Source organism: Sinocyclocheilus rhinocerous, unplaced genomic scaffold, assembly GCF_001515625.1.
Source record: "Sinocyclocheilus rhinocerous isolate Xijiao unplaced genomic scaffold, SAMN03320098_v1.1 scaffold1902, whole genome shotgun sequence".
NCBI lineage: Eukaryota > Metazoa > Chordata > Actinopteri > Cypriniformes > Cyprinidae > Sinocyclocheilus > Sinocyclocheilus rhinocerous.
In genome coordinates, this window is record NW_015665924.1 from 81309 (window position 1) to 96452 (window position 15144).

The following is a 15144-nucleotide window of genomic DNA, read 5'->3' on the forward strand; positions in this document are numbered from 1 at the left end:
AAGGGGCATGTTCAAATATACCTCAAAGCCTATAAAACCTAAACAAAGACTCAAAACTTTACGAAACGTGGTGAAAACATGTGTCAGATGACTCTTAACAAGCATGCAGCGTTTCATTGAGATCAGACCATAGGTGGCGCAATAACAGTTAAAACGACTTCAAAAACACAAGATTTGAATGGTAAATGGCCTCAAATTGCTAAAAAAAAATTCTCATATATTTACACGAACACTAGATCTTCATGCCATATGATAGATCTCCTCATTCTGAACAACTTTGCCTCTAGGACCAATGTTAAAAACCTACTTTTGTGAACTAGTCCTAGGTTTTTCGCTCAATGTCGATCAAACCACAACAGAACAATTCTCTGGACTCCCTAGATCAATAATTATCAAAAAAATGTTGAATTTCGTCCTTTGGTTAGCTATAACGTGGTCATTTAGAAAAGGCACGTGGCTACATATACCCAAAAGTCTATAAAACCTAAACGGAAACTCAAAACTTTACGAAACTTGGTGAAAACATGTAACTGCTGACTCTTAACAAGCATGCAAAGTTTCATGGTGATCGGACCATAGGTGGCGCTATAACAGTCATAACTGTTAAAAATCATCATATTTCTTTGGTTAATTACCTGCATTTGCCCAAAATGCTATTTTTAATCATTGATTTAGGTGGTTACAGCCATGTTAACACAAAATCTTTTTCCTTATGTGCTTAAATGCCTTAACTGCTTGAGAATAGAAAGTTCAGAAGAACAGCATTTATCTGAAATAGAAATATTTTGTAACATTATAAATGTCTTTATCATCACTTTTGATCAATTCAAAGCATCCTTGCTAAATAAAAGTATTAATTTCTATAATCCCCCCCTGACTATTCTAACTCCAAGCTTTTAAATTTTGAATTGAAAATAATAAATATAAAAATACCCAATGAAACAATGGATGTCTTTTTTATTCATCTTTAAGTATGTGGAGGACCTGGACACATTTCATATCAAGTTGTGATGAACAAGGCCTGAAGGTTGATTCTGTCATTCAAATGTTAACACTTTATGATAAGTGGAACACATCTTTAGAAAATTAAATGACAATTATACAATACCAACTTTTACAATAATTTTACATACTTTTACAATACCAAAATCTAATTGTCCCCTTTAAATTTGATACATTTTAATTTTGCTTTGGGTAGGTCAAAATCGATCGTAATAAATTTGAATTTATATCATTACATAAATGAACAAGGTAAGGTTTAACAGTTTTAATTAACAATTAGCCTACTTTAATCAATGCAAGCGTTTTACATGCTGTTGTGATGACGAAATCAGCTCCATATATTAGACATATTAAATATATATTAGATTTAAGTTGTGGCTTTTTAGCCTAGACATCCTTTACAAAAATAAGAAAACGTGTATTAGTAAAAGGAAGGACAACATTATTTTATTTCAATCCCCTAAACTTCCATAAATTGCTTCGACATACTTCCGGTTTCCCCGGGGGATGGGGAAATCACAAGGTGACGTATTTGATATGGGCGTGGCTTCATACATCCCACTCGGACATGGGCGTGGTTGTATCGGGGATGGGCGTGACTTCCGACGTCACACGTGGATGTGGGCGGGGTTGGATGTCCACCGCAGGCTGCAGCGAGCCCTACTTGAATTCGTTCGGACGGTGCTGCAAAAAGGGGCAGGAGCAGGATATGACATTACGCGCAAAAATATCCTCACTAGTCATTAGCCTCAAAATAGCCTCACTAGTTCTTTTCTATTTAAGTGATTACAATCAGTCACAAGTATAGTTAATCAAGTACACACACGCACACATACAAATCTCATGTAATAAAAAAATCACATAAAATTGTTCAAACGTACCATCCGCTCCTGTTTCCCTTGCCACCGCAAACCAAGCCGCTTCTCTTTTTATGTGATTTTTGTAATCTTTTAAAGTTGTGTTGTATAAAACAGGATGATGCGACACTGCTAAAATTAGCGATTCCTCCATTTCTGTACCGAGAGGTCACTTTGTGAGGTTTTGATCTTCTATTGGTCTCACGCATTCACGTGACGCGAATTCGCAGGTCAGAGTTCACTAAACCTGAACTTTGCTACGCACCCAAATGCGAAATATCAATGGAACGAAAAGTCTAGTGTGACCGCCGCTTAAATCAGCACCCTGATAAAAAGGTTGACTGGCACAAAGTAGTTTATGTATTTTGAAAATACAATAATACTAATCTTAAATGTATTTAAATACAAATTACATTTGATTTTTGCCAAATGCTTTAAAATAGAAAATAGTATTTTGTATTTTAAATACATGTATCTGAAATACTGCCCATATTCCTGATCCTAGCTTCACCATACACTCAAACTGTGAGGTTTCTCAGCTTTCCTCATGGACCTGTAGTACAATGCCCTGACAATGACTTCAACTGTACCCTGATCTTTATTAGAAACTGAGAGGGGGAGAAGGTTAATACAACTGATAATACAATTATCACAAAAAAAAAAACGAACAGTCTGCGTCTAAAATGAAAAAACAAAACAAAAACAGTCTTCTAAAATGAACACGTCGCTAAGTGTTATCTAGCTTAGCCGTTAGATGCCGCCACAACACATTAGATTAAACTAGTTGTGCAGATAACTCAATATGTAGAGTTTGAATCCCTTGTTCCACTTGCGTGTTGAAGCAGAGGAGCAGGCATCAATGATACGATACGATGGACATCACTGATGCTTACTTTAGACAGATCTCGGAGATACCTAGTAAATACTAACATTTTGGGTGACACGAAAGTAAACCGGAAACTGATATCTCAACTTCTGGCGACAGCGGAAGTTCATCGCTACACTTGTGCACTACACTTAGTCCATTATAAAACCCAGTGCCTACAGGTACCTTAGTAACACCAACTGTGATAATATAACACAGTTTGTCAAAATGTAACCCTAGATCTTTAGTAATTTTGTACAAATGTTATTGTAAACATGATTAATTATTTATAAATTATTATGAGCAATTAAAATAATTTGCTAATTAATTTAACTTCAAATGAATTTTGTCCATTTAAGTGGACTTTGTTATTAAGTGTTCAGTAAAAACAGAGCAGTGGTATCTCAGTGTATGTTTTATCAATAGTTAATAGCTATTGAAGTTTTCTGCTATGCCAATGCTATGTTTCATCAGTAAATTAACCTGTTATTTATCACAGTTTTTTGTGATATCAAGGGTTTTTTCCCTTATTCTCTTGTCTTTGACAGTGGTATTTCAACAATCACTCATGGAGTCTGACCAGGACTGGTATGATCATTTTTATGAGGACAGAAGTATCTAATGTTTCGTTTTTGATAAATCATTAGGATAACATATGTTGTCAGCTCAGGAAAAGATGTAGGAAATTGAAGGGAAGTATGACTTTAATCAGTGTGGTTTAAATTTGTGTGTATTAGTGTGTGTGGGTGTGACTTTTTAGATGCCTGTCAACACAGTTTTGGAGAACGTCTTTGAGGAGCTGATATCTGAAACGATCAAATTTGCATTGCATCGAGATCAGTCTTAGGAGACCTTTTCGAGTGGTACCGAGAAGAAGAAAGCGTGAAAAGAAAGGAGGTGTGCGCGAGCGGATTAAACAATTACAACGGAAGAACCGCTTGCCACTTCCATCAATCATCTTAGCAAATGTGCAATCTTTGAAAAACAAAGTGGATGAATTACAGGCAAACGTCAACCATCTTCATGAGTTTAAGAATGCCTGTTTAATTGCACTGACGGAAACTTGGCTTAATTCTCAGGACCTTGACTCGTCTTTGGACATTCATGGATTCGGAGCTCCACTTTGTTTGGACAGGAATAAAGAGGTAACGGGAAAGAGCCAAGGCGGTGGAGTTTGTCTTTATATAAATTGACGCTGGTGTACCAACATCACAGTTATAGAAACTCTATGTTTACCTGATATTGAGCTACTTTCTGTGTCGGTGAGGCCATTTTATCTTCCACGTGAATTTCCACAGATATTTATCACGGTGGTGTACATTCACCCCAGAGCTAATAACTCTGTTGCATCTGAGACTCTTCGGAAAGTGATCTTTAAACTGCAATCAATATCACCAGACGCACCAAATTTTATACTTGGGGATTTTAATAACTGTAAGCTCAATAAGTCATTGAGTAATTTTTATCAATATGTTACTTGTAATACAAGACGGAATATGACAATTGACCTCTGTTATGGCTCCATTAAGGGGGCGATGAAATCTAATGCTGGTCCTCCATTGGGGTTTTCTGATCATAGCACAGTTTATTTGTTACCTGTGTATAAATCAGTGCTACGTAGAGAGCGAGTAAAAGAAAAAAAGAGTTCCAAGTTTGGATGGAGGACAGTTCATTGACTTTACAGGGGTACTTTGATTGCACAGATTGGACTGTTTTTGAGAAAGCCTCGAGCAATATTGATGAACTTACTGAGACGGTGTGTGCGTATATTTCTTTCTGCACTGATTGTATTGTTCCTTATAAGTCGTTTAGAGTATTCCCCAATAATCAGCCTTGGATTTCAAAAAGAACAAAAGATCTTCTGCACAAAAAGAAAATAGCTTTTCAGATGGGAGAATTACAATAAGTTAGAGAGATTAATAAGATGGTGAAAGCAGAAATACAGAAGGATAGGTTAAAATTTAAAGATAAGGTAGAAGAGCAGCTGAATGGAAAAAAATTTATATCAGCGTGGCAGGGGGTCAAAACCTTGGCAGCTATTGAGAAGAAGGATACCAAAATAATCAGACTGGATGCTTTTAACTCCGATATAAATATTGCCGATAAATTAAATGAGTATTATTTAAGGTTTGACAATCGTGAGTTTAGTGTGGAAATAAATTAATTAAAACAGAGAACACTTTCTAGTAAGTATGAAAATATATAAGTTCATAAGGTTAAACGTCTTTTTCAAAATGTAGATGTCAAGAAGAGTCCAGGGCCTGATAAAATAGGAGGTAAGGTGTTAAGGATCTGTGCAGATCAATTATGTGGAATTTTTCAATATATCTCTTAAAGAGATAACAAGTCTCTTAAAGTACAAAAAGTCCCCAAAATATGGAGAAAAAAAATCTAACATAATCCCTGTGCCAAAAAGTAACGTTACCAAGAATTTGAATGATTTTAGACCAGTTGCACTAATGTCATTAATTATGAAATGCTTTGAAAAAATAGTAAAGGAATTGATTTTACAGAAGACGGAGACCAGCTTTGACCCATTACAACTTGCCTACAGAGAAGGTAGAGGTGTGGAGGATGCTATCCTTTATCCTTTAAATCTGGTGAATAAACATTTAGAAAAACCAAAAACATGTGCCAGGCTGTTGTTCATCGATTTTTCTTCTGCTTTTAACACCATAAAGCCACATTTGTTAATAGAGAAAATAATATCTCAATTTAATATCGATTTAAATTTTTTTGACAGAAAGGCCACAGTGTGTTAAAGTCAATAATGTATTTTCTAAACAGTTGTTTTGTTCAACAGGCTCTCCTCAAGGTTGTTGTTTGTCAATCTTGTTACATATGATGTACACAAATGATTGTCGTAGTTCATATGAGGACAGGCATATTATTAAATATGCAGATGACTGGAACAGGATCGAGGGCACGGTCCTGTAGTAGAAGACTTTGTGACGTGGTGTAGTAAATTCCACCTTCAATTAAATGTGGAAAAAACCAAGGATATGTTAACTGATTTTGGACGATCAACACTGAGTCCAGAGTTGACAAACATAGACAGAGATGATATTGAGTTGACTGACAATCATAAATATCTTGTGATTATAATTGATGACAAACTAAGCTTTGAGGCAAATGTACCAGTTGTTTGTAAGAAAATTCAGCAAAGAATGTTTTTAAGGAAGATGAGAACATTCAATGTATGCCACTGGGTGGTGGTCTAGTCCAGTGGTTCTCAATTCCAGTACTGGGGACCCCCGCTCTGCACATTATGCATGTCTCTCTTATCTGACACACTCAGTTCAGTTCATGAACGAGCTGATGACCTGAATCAAGTGTGCTAAATAAGGGAGACATGCAAAATGTGCAGAGCAGGGGGTCCCCAGGACTGGAATTGAGAACCGGTGGTCGAGTCCCAACCTGGTGATAGCGTCCAGTCTGAAGAGCAATTAAACTATCAAAATAGAGCACAGAACCTTTAACACTTCTCTGAAATATTATCACTGTCTCTTCCAAGAAAAAACTGAATCTTTACTGTCAGAACACTGTCTAACCTCAAAACTACTCTACTGCTACATGCTGCAGCAAAAATCAGACACTCCCAGATTGCTCTTTGCAGGAACAAACATTTATTTAGTGGCCAGGAGTTCTCTGGTGTCATTTACCAAGAGAGACTTTCTGAACAGAAGAGTACACACATATTTATACTTTAAATGATGCAAGGGTTAATAATATTAGACAATACAATCTGATGCAGCTGATCAGCTATGCAAATGTAACCCCTCCGGTTCTAACCGCCCCGCTCTAAGCAGGACTTGAACCCGGGTCGCCAGCATGAACCCGGGTCTAGCGTCAGTCGCTAGTGCACCTCTTCAGATCAAGGGAGTGAGGTTTACCCACACATCTCCTACCAGCTGGCCTCCATTACACAAAATCACATGACTGTCTTTCGCAGGATTAATCATTATATGGTCTAGATTACATGATCATGTGGTGTACAGAAATACATAAGTGGTATATGTTAAAAATCATCCTTGCTCTATGTGTCTTTTACTTATATGCATACTTGCTGATGGTAATTGAAAAGTAGTTTGACCAATAACATGCAGGCATTGTACATAATCGACCAATCATGGCGTGTGAGAAGGTGGGATCTACAGAGTTGTTCATAAACAAAAATGAACAGATCAGGGGCCCGTTCTTCGTACGTCGCTTATTACATCCGAGATGATATCATCACGCTAATCAGGATCTGGCTAAATCGGTTCTTCGAACGCACCTGTTGTTGATCTCTGAACATCACAAAATTTGCTACTAAAAAGTCACAACAAAAACAGTCCCAAAATAAAAGCAAATAAAGATACTAGTAAGACCATTCAGCTGCATAATTTATTCATGTTGCAATGCATGCTAGGAGATTTGTACTATGCTGGCACCCAGCTTGCATTGCAGCATGAAACTTTTTGTTGATTGTCGCAATTGTTGAGATTCATGTGTTAATTGTTGATGTCTGTATGTGTCTGAATTATGCAGTAGCTGAAATGTTTTATGCAAATTTTTTTTAATCATTCATAATAACTTTGTCACAACACTACTGGATCTCATGCTGTACAATCACAGAACTACCATAATCAACGATATAAAATTAATAACACATCACCCACATAAGATTATGATTATGTCATCATCAATAGTTAACCAGAATCACCTGATCACATGTTCTCTTGGCCTTTTTGAGGCCTCTTTTTTTGGCCATAATGAATGTGCTTCATAAACACAGTTACAGCAGTCAGAAAAAAAAGTTTGTTTAAAAGATAGGGGTCATGTGTCCAGTTAAAGCAAACACTAATTGCTATTATGGTAGAATTATGAAACTATTATTTTCAATAAAACATCAACATCTAAACCACTATAATTCTCAATGAAAATAATTCTGTAATGACAGAAACAGTCAAAATTGATTTATAATAAGTGAAGCTGTAATGCTGTTTTTGGGGTTGTTTAATCCTCCTCTGCTGAGATCTTGAAAGATTTAATGTCTTCTTTTATTTCAGCTGATTTTATCTAAGGATGTAGCTAGAAGTCAGATGTAGTTCTTGTGTTTCTGCTCTTCTCTTTTGTTCTGTTCTTGTTCATCTTTCCTTCAGTGATTCTGCTTGTTAACAGCAGTTATCATTAGGTGTGTTCGACTTGAAGCAGCCAGAGATTGTCTTACTACTGGGAGATGAGAGGGTCTATATTACGTACTATTGGAGAAAGTGTAACCGTCAACTTGGATCACGTGTGCCTTGATAACCAATCACATTATAGACTTGACAACATTGTATTTTAGTCAGAGTTGTGTGACACTCATTTGCCGTTTACGGATACCATAGGAATGACTGAGAAGTGCCATAAGCTGAATCCCACCTGTCGCAAAATGTCTGTGACTTCTCTTATAAAAGAACATTTTTTTTCGGTGTAAACTCTAAAAATAGTTCAATCTAGAACTATTGTTTAGTGTAAACATGTTGAAGATTAGCTGATAGGCCGTCGATTCATTAAATTATAAGCTGTTTCCTCAAAAAAACTGTTTATTCAGTGTAGTGAAGCCTCTCCTCCATTGACATCCATTCAAACAAAACAGCCTCTGGTCTCCTTCCCTGCGTATCGCCAAAGTAGAAGCGTTAGCTTTAACTGTTACACTATTTTGGCTAAAGGTTGCAGGCTTGCCTTCCAGTGGCTTTAGAAGCAGCACTGCACAGACCGATCGTTGTATGACATCAAAGCAGTACCGTTTCTAGGCATCGGCATGCTAGGCGGTCGCCTAGGGCGCCACCACCTGGAGGGGGCGCCAATGAGCGCATGTACTGGTGCTACATTTTAGCAGGGTTGTGATAAAGATTGGCACAGCCACCCTGAAATATAATTGACCTCCACTGGATCCCCCAACATTATCGGCTACAGTACTGTCAATCTGACGATGCCTGTATGCCATTGGATCAGAGCGCTGTCAATTAATGCCTCTGATTGTTGCATGCAAAGTTTGCATTTGGAGCACTCAACAATGCTATTAGATCAATGGGTTCTGTCAGTGCTTTGGCAAGAAAAGTTTTTTTTTTTTCAAAGGCCAATTTAAAATATTGGTACAGTAAAAAGTGCACAAAATCAGTATTTTTTAGGCAGTATTTGTGGCAGTCGAGAAATCATGTTGTGAAATTGTCCAAAAGGTGTGCGTATTTGCGCCAATGCATTGTTAAAGGTTCAGTGTGTCGTTTAATATTCCCATATAAATCTTTAACAGCCAATTAAAGAATATTGGTGTTGTAAAATTCACTAATTCACAAGATAAATACATCCTTTATTAAACCGCTTTGTCGAATTTAACGCATCCTTACAGAAGTGTAGAAATGCTGAATCAATTAATTTGCTTCCAACAGCGCCCAATGGGAGCATAGAGGGCAGCGTGTCATGTTATTTAAAGGGGAAGTTCACGCTTCAAAGTGTAACAAAGGGATAAGTAGCTGAATTCTGATTACTTTTATGCCACTGATCAGGCTTTTATATGTAGTTTGGGGTAACAAAGGGTTTTATAGGTTTGACTGAAATAATAATGCAATAACTGACACAACAACAACAAAACAATTGAACAAAAAAACAGATAAAGACAAAAAGTAGCCATTGATAATATCTAAACGTACCCAAATCCAAATGTAATACAATTAATTTATGTGTGATGACAATTTCTTAGCAACTAGGGATCGTTACATAGAGCTATACAGGCATCCAGCAGCTATAATGGTATTGCAGATAAGAAATGGCTATTCGAGAGCGATTCAAAAGCATATTTATAGCTCTTGCGGTACTTTGATGTCATACACTGATCGGTCTGTGCAGCGCCGCTTCTAGTCACACCTATCACTTATGGTCAATCATCAATTAATTATCACTTACCTAAGTGCAACACTGCTTTAGTGTTACTTTCTAACACTCCGTAGAGTGGACCCCTATAGAAACCCAGCAGTGTACATTTAACACAGGGGATTTTGCTGTGGGAATGCAGCCAATGGAACAACAACAACAACAAAAAAAAGATTATTACAAAAAATGTGTAGATCACACTTACCTGAGGAAGATATAATACTGACACTGGTTTCACTCACTCCCATTCTATCCACTATTCTGTAGCGGATCAAATACTATACTAAAAATAATGGAGTTTTCCAGACTCCAGTCCAGTCAGAGTGAATTCTTCATCAGTTGTGTTTTTGACAAGCCACTGTTCCTCAGCTCCAGAATCTGCTTTTACCTCTTTGTACTCCACTCTGTACTGCACTGTTTCTCCAGTTGGGGACTTCCGCAGTTTCAAGGACACAGTTGTGTCCAGGACATTTGTCACTATCAGTGGGGTCAGTGACTTGAACTTTAACTGTGTGCAGGTCAGTTTCCCTTTTTCATACAGATAGATGGAGGAGCCTTGACTGGAAGATTCGGAAATGGCAGAAATAATGAAGTGGATTCTCTTTTTATCTGTATTAAGCTCCTGAAATAAGAGATGTTCTCTCTCATCTTTATTATGATATCAGGATCACTGAACCATTTTTTGACAGATGCCACAGAAACCATGTTCCCCCCTCCATCTAGCTTTTTAAATTGGTCAGATTTCAGGAACTCCTTAAGGGTCGATACCAGTCTTCATACTTCAGAGATGTGAAGGTCAAGCACACCACAACATCAATATCAGGATCAAGGAGGATGGAGTTGAGGCCATCTGAGTCTTCAATTGTGACCCCCCCAGTCAGCACGTGAGATCATGCGATGATCACAGTGACATCACACGATCCTCATACTGTGATCCTCACGGTGTGAGTAGTATACCATGAGAATCATGTGAGCTCATGGTGACATCATTGTGAGATCAAATTGTTGACTGGGCCCTTCAGCATCTTGGTTTGAGAACTCAGTAAGTGAAGTTCAGACTTTGCATCATCTAACCAGTGGTTAAGCATGCCAGCACTAAAAGGGGAGGTGCTGTGGATCTCCAGGAGGTCTTCCAGTGATTTCTCCTCCATTCATCATTCTCGAATGCCAGGCATGACCTTTGCCAATGCTTTCATGAGCACCTGCTTGTAAATGCCAAATGAGCCCTGAAATGTGCACAGCCGCTCTTTGACATCACTGAAAACATTTACCATTACACTTCTGGACAGGTCTTTGCATGTCCTCTCTACCTCTTCCAGAGCCTCCATTATATCTTCAGTGATGGAAACCAGACTTGTGCTGATTTCTCTCTCCAACTGAGCTGCTTTGTTATCCAATAAATGAAGAGGATACAGACAGACTTTTATTGGAATCACATTCTGTGGATTCTCCTTTAGCAGAGTGGGGAGCTGCTTGTACAAATTTATGGCCTACATGTAAATAGTGGGGTTTTGCTCAAGATGGAAGTCACCATGAAATGTACAGCTAATATTCTCAGCCTTTTTCCTTTGACTATCTGTCATTTGTACAGCTCCTTTTCCTTCAATTGAAAATTCAGGGATCTTCTTGACCACGACATTCAGTTCTCCCTGAATATCCTGCTTGTTTTTGTCTTGGGAACATGTCAGATCAAACACCATGAAGGCCTGAGCTCCGTACAGTACAGCGGTGACCACATGAGTTGCGGTTTTCTGCTCAAACACCTGAGAGTAGGTGATCTGGCCCAGCTGGGTCATAGTAAGCTGTTCGAATCTGGAGGTTTCTTTGTAATACATTGTTACTCTAGACTGCTGGTTTGAAGATTTGGTGTCACGCAGATACTTGGCAGATCCTCCCACTTCCACCAGCCCCACCATGAAGCTAGCTTTCAGGGAAGCACTTACATCCAGGAGACCGGACTTACTAGAGAGAGAGTCGGAGCTACTGAACTTCAAATCTGTCAGGAGCTGCGGACATATGTCCAAATCTTCACTCAAGGATTTCATATTCCACAGAGTAACACCTGAAATGAGAAATGGCTTTTAACTTTGTACAAAGAAATGCTGTTGAAAGTAAATGTGCAAATGTTATGAGTTGTTAAACAAGGACTGTTTATTGGTCATTCATAATTTGGTGTACACAGGTTTAATGTACTAAGTCCAATAAAGATGAAGGCAGGAGGTGATGACCAAAGTAAGTCTAGCTGTGGTAATGTAAAGTTTTATTTGTTTTCCCCTCAACATCTATATTGCTTTCTCTTACCATTACAGTCATTTATATTTATGTATATAAATAAACATTTGATGCATATAGTACGTATTGAATACAGCGAAAATAGCATTTATTTGACTGGAATTGCAGAATCGTCCTCTGGTGAAAAAAAAAAAAGTACACTTCCATAATGTATTTAAAGTGCTCTATTTTCGCACACTAATTTTGTACTTAATATACTAAAAAAAATTATTTAGTACTATAGATAATCTTAAGAACATCGAAGTGTACTCAACTGTGCTATTTTGGGACACCATGAATATGACCTAAAATGTGTGAAAACATGTATTTAAAAAATGTAGTTAGGTACCACTTGAACCCATCTTTCATACAAAGATAGGTTTAAGTTTACTACAAGTGGTAACTAAATAATTATTTTAATACAGAGATAGTATGTTAAAAGCACATTTTAGTTCATATACATGGTGTCTCAAAATAGCACAGTTGAGTACACTTAGATGTTCTTAAGATTATCTTAAGAAGTACTAAAGATGAATGATTAATATATGTTAAGTACAAAATTAGTGTGCAACATTATGGAAGTGTACTTTTTTTTCACCTGGGTCAGCAAGCTGAAAATCTAGTGCAGTGATTGTTTATATGGTTACCAATAAATGGAATGCTACATTTTATTCAAAACCTGTTGGATATTGACTAAATATATTCTATACCTTTTGGCTTTAATAAGATTTCCCCAAGAAATAGGCAAGAATGAACTCATGAATGGACCGTCCATAATTCCTGTTCTTTACGACAACAAAGCACTTGAACGTGACGCTTGAAAGATCAAAGACAATTTTTAATATAACTCCGACTGGATTCGTCTGAAAGAAGAAAGTCATATACACCTAGGATGCCTCGGAAGTGAGTAAAACGCAGCCTAATTTTAATTTTTGGGTGAACTAACCCTTTAAGGAGGAGTCCACCGTACCCAGAGGGGTAGGTGTGAAAGCAGGCTTGGTGATGGACAGGGTTGGTGGCTATAATTTATATAACCAGTACTATAATTTCATACCCAGCGGGCACCTTTATCAATTTGATGTCAAATATTATAAGACTTGATCAAGATGCTGTAACATCATTTTAAATTCAGTTTGGTCAGCAACCCATCCAGCAAACCCATGTGGGGCCCAGATGGGTGGCACCTGGGCTATCTAACTGGGGCCCAGCCAGTTTTGTCCTCAGTTTCTATAAGGGCCCTACATGGGTCAGCCCAGATGAGATAATGAAATGAACACTGCTCAGTATGCATACTACAGAGTGCTAAAAATAAGACTGAAGCAGCACTGCAGTTCATTATATAATTAAGTGATTATTGAGCAATATTAAAGACAGCTGATGATAACAAGCAGAATCGCTGAAGAAAAGAAAAACAACAAGAACAGAAAAGAAGAGAAACTACAATATACAGCCACAGCCTTAGATAAAATCAACTTAAATAAAATACATTAAATCTCTCAAGATCTCAAAAGAGGAGGATTAAACAACTCCAGAAACAGAATTACCAGGTTCACTTATTACCAACCAGAATTACTTTATTTCTGTCAGAAGTCTACAGAAGTTCTTATTGAGAATTACAGAGGTTTAGATATTGGTTTTATTGAAAATAAGAGTTTGGTTTGAAGTCACCATTATAGTTTGGTTTAATGGGGCTCTTGACTTTGTATATACTTTATGTCTGTTTTCTTTGTACCATTGTGTTTAGGAAACAAATTATTGGTTCTGGAATCAGACCATTATATGATGAATACACCTTTTTAATCATCACAGTTTCTCTTGCTATATCAAACACTCTTAAAACAGCCAGAGAAAAAAAAACTAATCTTAAAATTTTAAGGGTCAAGCACCCAACTCAAGCAAACGCTATTCTCCATAATGGTGACAAATATAATTTTCAATAAAACCAACATCTAAACTTCTGTAATTCTCAATAAACCTTTTTGTAGACATCTGACAGAAATAAAGTCAACCTTGTTAGTAATCGGTGAAGCTGGTGCTGCTGTTTGTGGGGTTGTTTTATCCTCTGCTGAGATCTAATGTCTTTTATTTGCAGTTGTTTTACAGGCTGAAGCTATCAGGAAAGGGACGGAGGACTCAAATGCAGTTCAAACAAAAGAGAGAGTTTATTCTGAATTTCAGATCACAAAGCCAGCAAAACAGTGAAACACAAAAGTCAGGTGAATGAAGTGATGTGGCGCTCCCTGCGCACACATCCACCGAGACAGAGGGCTGAGAGGAATAACTGGAAACATCCAGTCTAGCACTCCCAATCCAGCCTCACTGCCCACATACGAATAATAAATTCCTCGCCTGAGGATCCTGGAAACAGTGCAGAAGAGTTTAGAGGAGAGTGAAAACTCAAAATACATCCATACGGCACAAAAACACATAAGACATACCCACGCGGAAAGAAGACAAAGACAGGAATATATAGGGAGTGGGAACGAGTAACAGGTGCGGGCAAAAGGAGCGCGCAGCGCCGCGAGTTAGTGCTGATTGCTCCACCACGTGTGGATGACAATGACAGGACCAAAACAACCACCACGTGCAAATGACAGCGACAGCACACAGGTGAACGGCAGGAAGGAGTCGGAGAAGGTACCGGTCATGACAGTGGCTGGAAGTCAATAGTAGTTGTGTTTCTGCTTGTCTCTTTTTTCTTAAAGGATTATTAGTTCACTTCCAGAATGAAAATTCTGTCATCATTTACTCACCCTCCACTTGCTCCAAACCTGTATGAGTACTGTATCCGAACAGTTGATGGTCACCGTTGACTTCCATAGTATTTTATTTTCTACTATGGAAGTCAATGCCCAGATAGCATGCGGATGTGGGCCACTTAAGGCAATGATATGACACTGCTGGCCTTCTTATGGCCCGGACAAAATGGATGTAAGCCTGAAGTGGCCCATACGTAAAACAGCAAAAATGGCCCAAATGTATCAAATCACATGTGGACCTCTGTAGGTAAAGATGCGGTGTTGACGGCAATGTGTAATCTGAATGTGACCCTAAAGTGGCCCATGTGGTAAACAGTGATTATGGCCCAAATAGTGCCAACCAAATGTGGGCCACCTTTGGCAAAAATGTGGCATTATCGACAAAGGCTAATCAGGGTGTAAACCAAATGTGGTCCACATATGTTTCAGCAAATGTGGCCCAGGTACATTAAAACATATCTGGGCCAGTTTTGGCAAAGATATGGCACAGTGA

General features: G+C 37.9%; 1 pseudogene; it reads right to left on the bottom strand.

Moving 5' to 3' along the window:
- Window positions 1-9684: 9684 nt before the first annotated feature.
- Window positions 9685-15144, bottom strand: part of LOC107731675 (verrucotoxin subunit beta-like) — a 28017-nt pseudogene continuing 22557 nt past the window's right edge.